The sequence below is a fragment of the Meriones unguiculatus genome, chromosome 21 (genome assembly GCF_030254825.1).
Source record: "Meriones unguiculatus strain TT.TT164.6M chromosome 21, Bangor_MerUng_6.1, whole genome shotgun sequence".
In the NCBI taxonomy this organism is placed as follows: domain Eukaryota; kingdom Metazoa; phylum Chordata; class Mammalia; order Rodentia; family Muridae; genus Meriones; species Meriones unguiculatus.
The window spans coordinates 52,929,742-52,935,450 of NC_083368.1; the positions used below are offsets into that span (position 1 = coordinate 52,929,742).

At 40.7% G+C, this 5,709-nt stretch overlaps 1 pseudogene; it reads left to right on the forward strand.

Annotated features, from left to right (window-relative positions):
- The first annotated feature begins 2,333 nt into the window (after nucleotides 1-2,333).
- Nucleotides 2,334-3,035, forward strand: LOC110563099 (calcium-independent phospholipase A2-gamma-like; annotated as a pseudogene).
- The last annotated feature ends 2,674 nt before the right edge of the window (nucleotides 3,036-5,709 follow it).

The following is a 5,709-nucleotide window of genomic DNA, read 5'->3' on the forward strand; positions in this document are numbered from 1 at the left end:
CATGTACAGTTTTAATATTAAAGCTAGAGAAACACTATAATCTTCAGAATAAAGTGACTCTAGGGAAGAGACAAAAAATAAAGGTACCAATCAATTTTCTGTAATTATATCTGCTCTGGGAGGATGCTTAGTATAACAGGGGCAACCATCTAGGAGGAAGCCATAATGGCTCTCCAAGGGTCACAAGTTGCAAGCCATGCAAGTTTTATGCCTTATAAGATAGGATCTGAGTAAAAGTCTGTTAACTAATTTTTTAAAAGCAAGAACACAAATTCGGGGCACTGCTTCTGCTGTTTTGCTGCGGAGACTGGGGTACACAGTCCTCCGAGATTCATTCCCCAGTCTGGTAGTCAGAGCCATGTAGAAAGCTTGACATGAGTCACACAATGAACAACTCCAGCAAGACGCAGCACAAATCCATGAGTGCCATTTTTCTCTGGCTCCCTCAGTCACTCCCCAGCTCCTCCATAGGACTTCCCGAGCTCTGTCTAATATTTGGCTGTGGGTTTCTGCATCAGTTTTTATCTGCTGTTAGGTGAAGCCTACCAGAGGAGTTATGCTAGGCTTCTGTCTGCAAGCACAGCAGAGTAACATTAATAGTGTTAGGGATTGATTCTTTCTTAAGGGCTAGGTCTCAGTAAGGCCAGTCATCGGTTGGCTATTCTCTCAATCTTTGCTCCATCTTTGTCCCTGCACATTTTATAGGCAGGACAAATTTTGGGCCTAAGGTTCTATAGGCGTCTTGATATCCTTATACCTCCATGAGAAGTCCTGCCAGGCTGCAGGAGGTGGCCATTTCAGGCTCTGTATCTGCAGCTGCTAGGGGTCTTAGCTAGGGTGACTCCCACAGACCTGCTAGGGCCTACCCTAACCCAGGTTTCTGGCAAGTCCCAAAGATGGCCCCTACCTCTGATTTCTGTTTTCTCACCAGGCCCACTCTACTCCTAATTGTGATCCCTGCTTCCCTCTCCCCCCCCCCCTCCTCCCCAGTTCCTTCCCTCCATCCACCTAGACTGCCTATTTTACTTCCCCTTCTGAGTGAGAGTGAAGCACCCTCCCTGGGGACCTCCTTCTTACTTAGCTTCTTTGAGTCTTCGATTGTAGTATGGTTATCCTGTATTTTTTTATTTTTATTTTTTTTTACAACTGATCACTTTAATAGTTTATTTTTGTTGATAAGAATATTTTTCTCAGTAAAATCCAACAGTTGACTTTCTAACAGTAAATGACACAATAGCATTTTATCTGTAAAAAGTGAACATTATCTTAAAACTTCAAGAGAAAAGTTAGCTCACTGAAAATTCGCCATTTTTTTTAATAGAAAGCTGTGCCCAATTCTTTCATATTTTAAACATAAATTTACTTTAATAAATAAAATCCCATTTTCCACATCTCTTCAAATGATATTACAATGAAAGGTTAACACATGGATTTTAGGTACACTTAGCGAAACAACAAGCAGTGTGAAAGTCAAGAGAAATCACCTTTTGACATGAAATTAAAAGCAACAGTCACATAAATTCCACAGAATTGAAATGACTAAAAGCAAAGCATAAAGCACAACACTTTCCATTTTTTGTTTGGCGCACACACACACACACACACACACACACACACACACACGTGTGTGTGTGTGTGTGTATATATTAATTACAGTTTATTCATTTTGTATTACAGCTGTAGCCCCCTCCTACATCTCCTTCCAATCCCAACCTCCCTCCCTCTTCTTCTCCTAGTCCAATGATAGGGGAGGGCCTCTACCCCTTCCATCTGACCCTAGTCTATCAGGTCTCATCAGGACTTCTTTATCTTCCTCTGTGGACTTGCAAGGCTGCTCCCCCGTCAGGTGGAGGTGATCAAAGAGCCAGCCCCTGAGTTCATGTCACAGATGGTCCCTGTTCCTATTATTGGGGAACCCTCTTGGATACTGAGCTGCCATGGGCTACTTCTGTGCAGGGGTTTTAAGTTATTTCCTTGCATCCCCTGTGCCCAGATTTTTTGGTTCTGTTGCTCTCCTTGTGGAGCTCCTGTTCCCTCCAGGTCTTTCTATCTCCCCCTTCTTTCATAAGATTCCCTGCACTCTGCAGAAAGTTTGGCACATATATTAATACATTTTCAAACATCAAACAATTTACGACCAGTAGATACTAAAACCAATTAGGATAGTGATAAAATGAGTAAGGTTTTGAACATCTTCCCATATAGCTTCCTTAAGCAAACATATCTTCTGTGGGGTGTGAGTAGATCAAGACATTACCTGTTTCAGGGTTTCCCAGATTCACAGAAGGCTCATGGTAAAGCACTCAGTTCCTCATTAAAAGAAGTCGATTCATCAGCTCTTTGATTACATCTTCGGTGTAAGCACAGGGGCCATATTAGCATTTATGCTGGGATTATTTCACATGCCACTGGATGAATGTGAGGAACTCTATCGAAAACTGGGCTCAGACGTATTCTCCCAGAACGTCATTGTCGGGACTGTCAAAATGAGTGGGAGCCATGCATTTTATGACAATCAAATGTGGGAAGAGATCCTTAAGGATAGAATGGGGTCTGCATTAATGATTGAAACAGCTCGAGAGCCAGCAGGTCCCAAGGTATGCTCTAAGTACCGTAGTAAACAGAGGACTGACACCCAGAGCCTTTGAGTTCAGAAACTACGGTCATTTTCCTGGCATCAACTCGCACTATTTAGGAGGCTGTCAGTATAAAATGTGGCGGGCCATTAGAGCCTCATCAGCTGCTCCAGGCTACTTTGCAGATATGCTCTGGGGAATGGTCATCATCAAGAAAGAGGTTTGCTTCTGAACAACCCTTCAGCCCTGGCCATGCATGCGTGTAAATGTATCTGGTGAGATGCCCCATTAGAGTGCACAGTATCCCTGGGCACAGGATGGTGTAAGAGTGATGTGAGGAATACTGCAGCATACACAAGCCTGAAGACCAAGCCCTCTAATATTACCAACTCTGCTACAGATACAGAGGAAGTCCATATAATGCTTGGTCGTGACTTTATGGCTAATATACACTTATAAAGGAGAATATATCATGCTTTCTGGATCTGGGCTACCTCAATCATGATGGTCTTTTCAGGATGCCTGCAAATTTCAGGATGTCCCTGTTTATAATAGCTGAGTAGTATTCTGTAATCTAAATATACCACATTTCTTTATCCTTTCTTTGGTTGAGGGACATGTAGGTTGTTCCCAATTTCTGACTATTATGAATAAAGCTGCTATGAATATAGTTGAGCAAGTGTCCTTGTGGTATGGTGGAGCATCTTTTGGGTAAATGGCCAAGAGTATACATAGCTGATTCTAGAGGAAGAACTATTCATAATTTCATCGAAACTGCAGATAGATTTCCACAGTGGTTGTACAAGTTTGCATTCACCAGCAATGGAGGAGTGTTCCCATTTCTTCACAACCTCACTAGTATGTGCCATCACTTGAGTTTTTGTTTATAGCCATCCTGATGGACAGAATCTCAGAGTTGTTATGGCTTTCATTTCCCTTATGACTCAGGACGTTGAACATTTCTTTAAGTGTGTCTTGGTCATGAGAGATACCTCTATTGAGAATTTTCTGTTTAGCTCTGTACCTCATTTTTAGTTGGGTTATTTAATTTTTGGTCTCTAATTTCTTGGGTTCTTAATTTATTTAGACCTTATCCCTTTTCTGAACGTAAGGTTAGTGAAGAGTTTTTTTCCATTCTGTTGGCTGCCATTTTGTCCTATTGACAGTGTCCTTTGCCTTATAAAAGCTTTCCAGTTTCATGAGGTTTTATTTATTACTTTTTGATCTTAGAGCCTGAGCTGTTGGTGTTCTTTGTAGGAAGGTTTATCTTGTGGCAAAGAGCTCAAGGATATTCCCCTATTTCTCTTCTACTAGATTTACTGTATCTGATTTTATGCTGAGGACTTTGATCCAATTGGCCTTGAGTTTGTGCAGGGTGATAAATATGTCTGCATGACATCTGCCCAGACCCTTCTAGCTTTTAGTGTCTCTGTTGAGAAGTCAGAATTAATTCTGATAGGTCTGCCTTTATATGGTATTTGCCCCTTTTTTCCTTGCAGCTTTTAATATTCTATTGTTGTTGTTCTGTACATTTAGTGTTTTGATTATTATGTGGTGGGAGGATTTTCTTTTCTGGTCCTATTTGGTATTCTGTAAACTCATATTTTTATTTAGGTTGGGAAAATTTTCTTCTACAGTTTTGTTGAAAATATTTTCTGGTCCTTGAAGCTAGGAATCTTTTCTTTCTTCTATTCCTATTATTCTTAAGTTTTGTCTTGTCATAGTGTCCCGATTTTTTGGATGTTTTGTATCAGAACCTTTTTAAGACTTAACATTTTTTTTGACCGAGGTATTGATTTACTCAACTTTATTATCTTTGTCTGAGATTCTCTCCTCCTTTCGTATTCTGGAGGTGATGTTTACATCTGTAGCTACTGTTTTCTTCCCTAAGTTTTCTGTCTCCAGGAATCACTCAGTTTTTTGTTGTCTTTATAGTTTTTATTTCCATTTTCAGGTCTTGAATCATTTTATTCATTTCCTTCACCTGTTTGATTGTATTTTCTTGTATTTCTTTGTTTAGTTTTTTACAATTTATTCACTTTGTATCCCAGTTGTAGCCCCCACCTCATCTCTTCCCTGCCCCTACCTCCCTTCCTTTCCCCTCGTCCCCTCCCTTCGTTCTTTGACAGGGAACTGCTCCTCTTCTTCTACTGACCCTACCCTGACCTACTCTCTGATCCAGGTCTCATCAGTACTGCCTGGATCCTCTTACTCTGTGGCCTAGTAAGGCAACCCAACCAGAAGGTACTGATCAAAAAGCAGGCAACCTAGTTCATGTCAGAGACTGCCCCTGTTCCCGTTACTAGACTGATTTCAAACTGTACTATAGAGCAATCAGTAATAAAAAATGGCATGGTTCTGGCATAGAAACAGGCTTGCAGATCAAAGACCCAGAAATAAATTCACACACCTATGGACACCTGCTTTTTTATAAAGAAGCCAAAATCATACAATAGAAAAAAAAGAGAGCATCTTCAACAAATGGTGCTGGTCTAACTGGATGTTTACATGTAGAAAAAAATGCAAATATATCCATACCTATCACCCCGAACAAAAGTAATTCCCAAGTGGATCAAAGACCTCAACATAAAACCAGACATACTAAACCTTTTAGAAGAAAAAGTGGGGAAGAGCCTTGAGCTCATTGGCACAGGAGACAACTTCCTGAACAGAACACCAACAGCACGGGCTCTAACATCAATAGTTAATAAATGGGACTTCATGAAACTGAAAAGCTTCCATTGTCAACAGAATAAAAGGTCAGTCTACAGACTGGGAGAAGATCTTCACCAACCCTGTGCCATTAAAGAATTTGTTTCCTCTTTAAAGGTCTCTATCTTTTTTATTGTATTTTCCAGTATTTTTTTAAAGGGAGCTATTAGGTTCCTCTTTAAAGGCCATTATCATCTTCATAAGAACACATTTAAGATAATTTTCTTCTATTTCGGCTGTGTTAGGATATCCAGGGCTTGTTGTATTAGGACAATTGTGTTCTTGTGCCGCCATATTGCCCTGGGCTTTAGCCATCTAGTTGTTCCTGGGTTTGGATGGCTGTGCCTTATGGCTGTAAGACTTTTTGGGAACACAGATAGAGCCCTGGGCTGGAGGCTGGTTGTTTCTGGAGTCCAGAAGC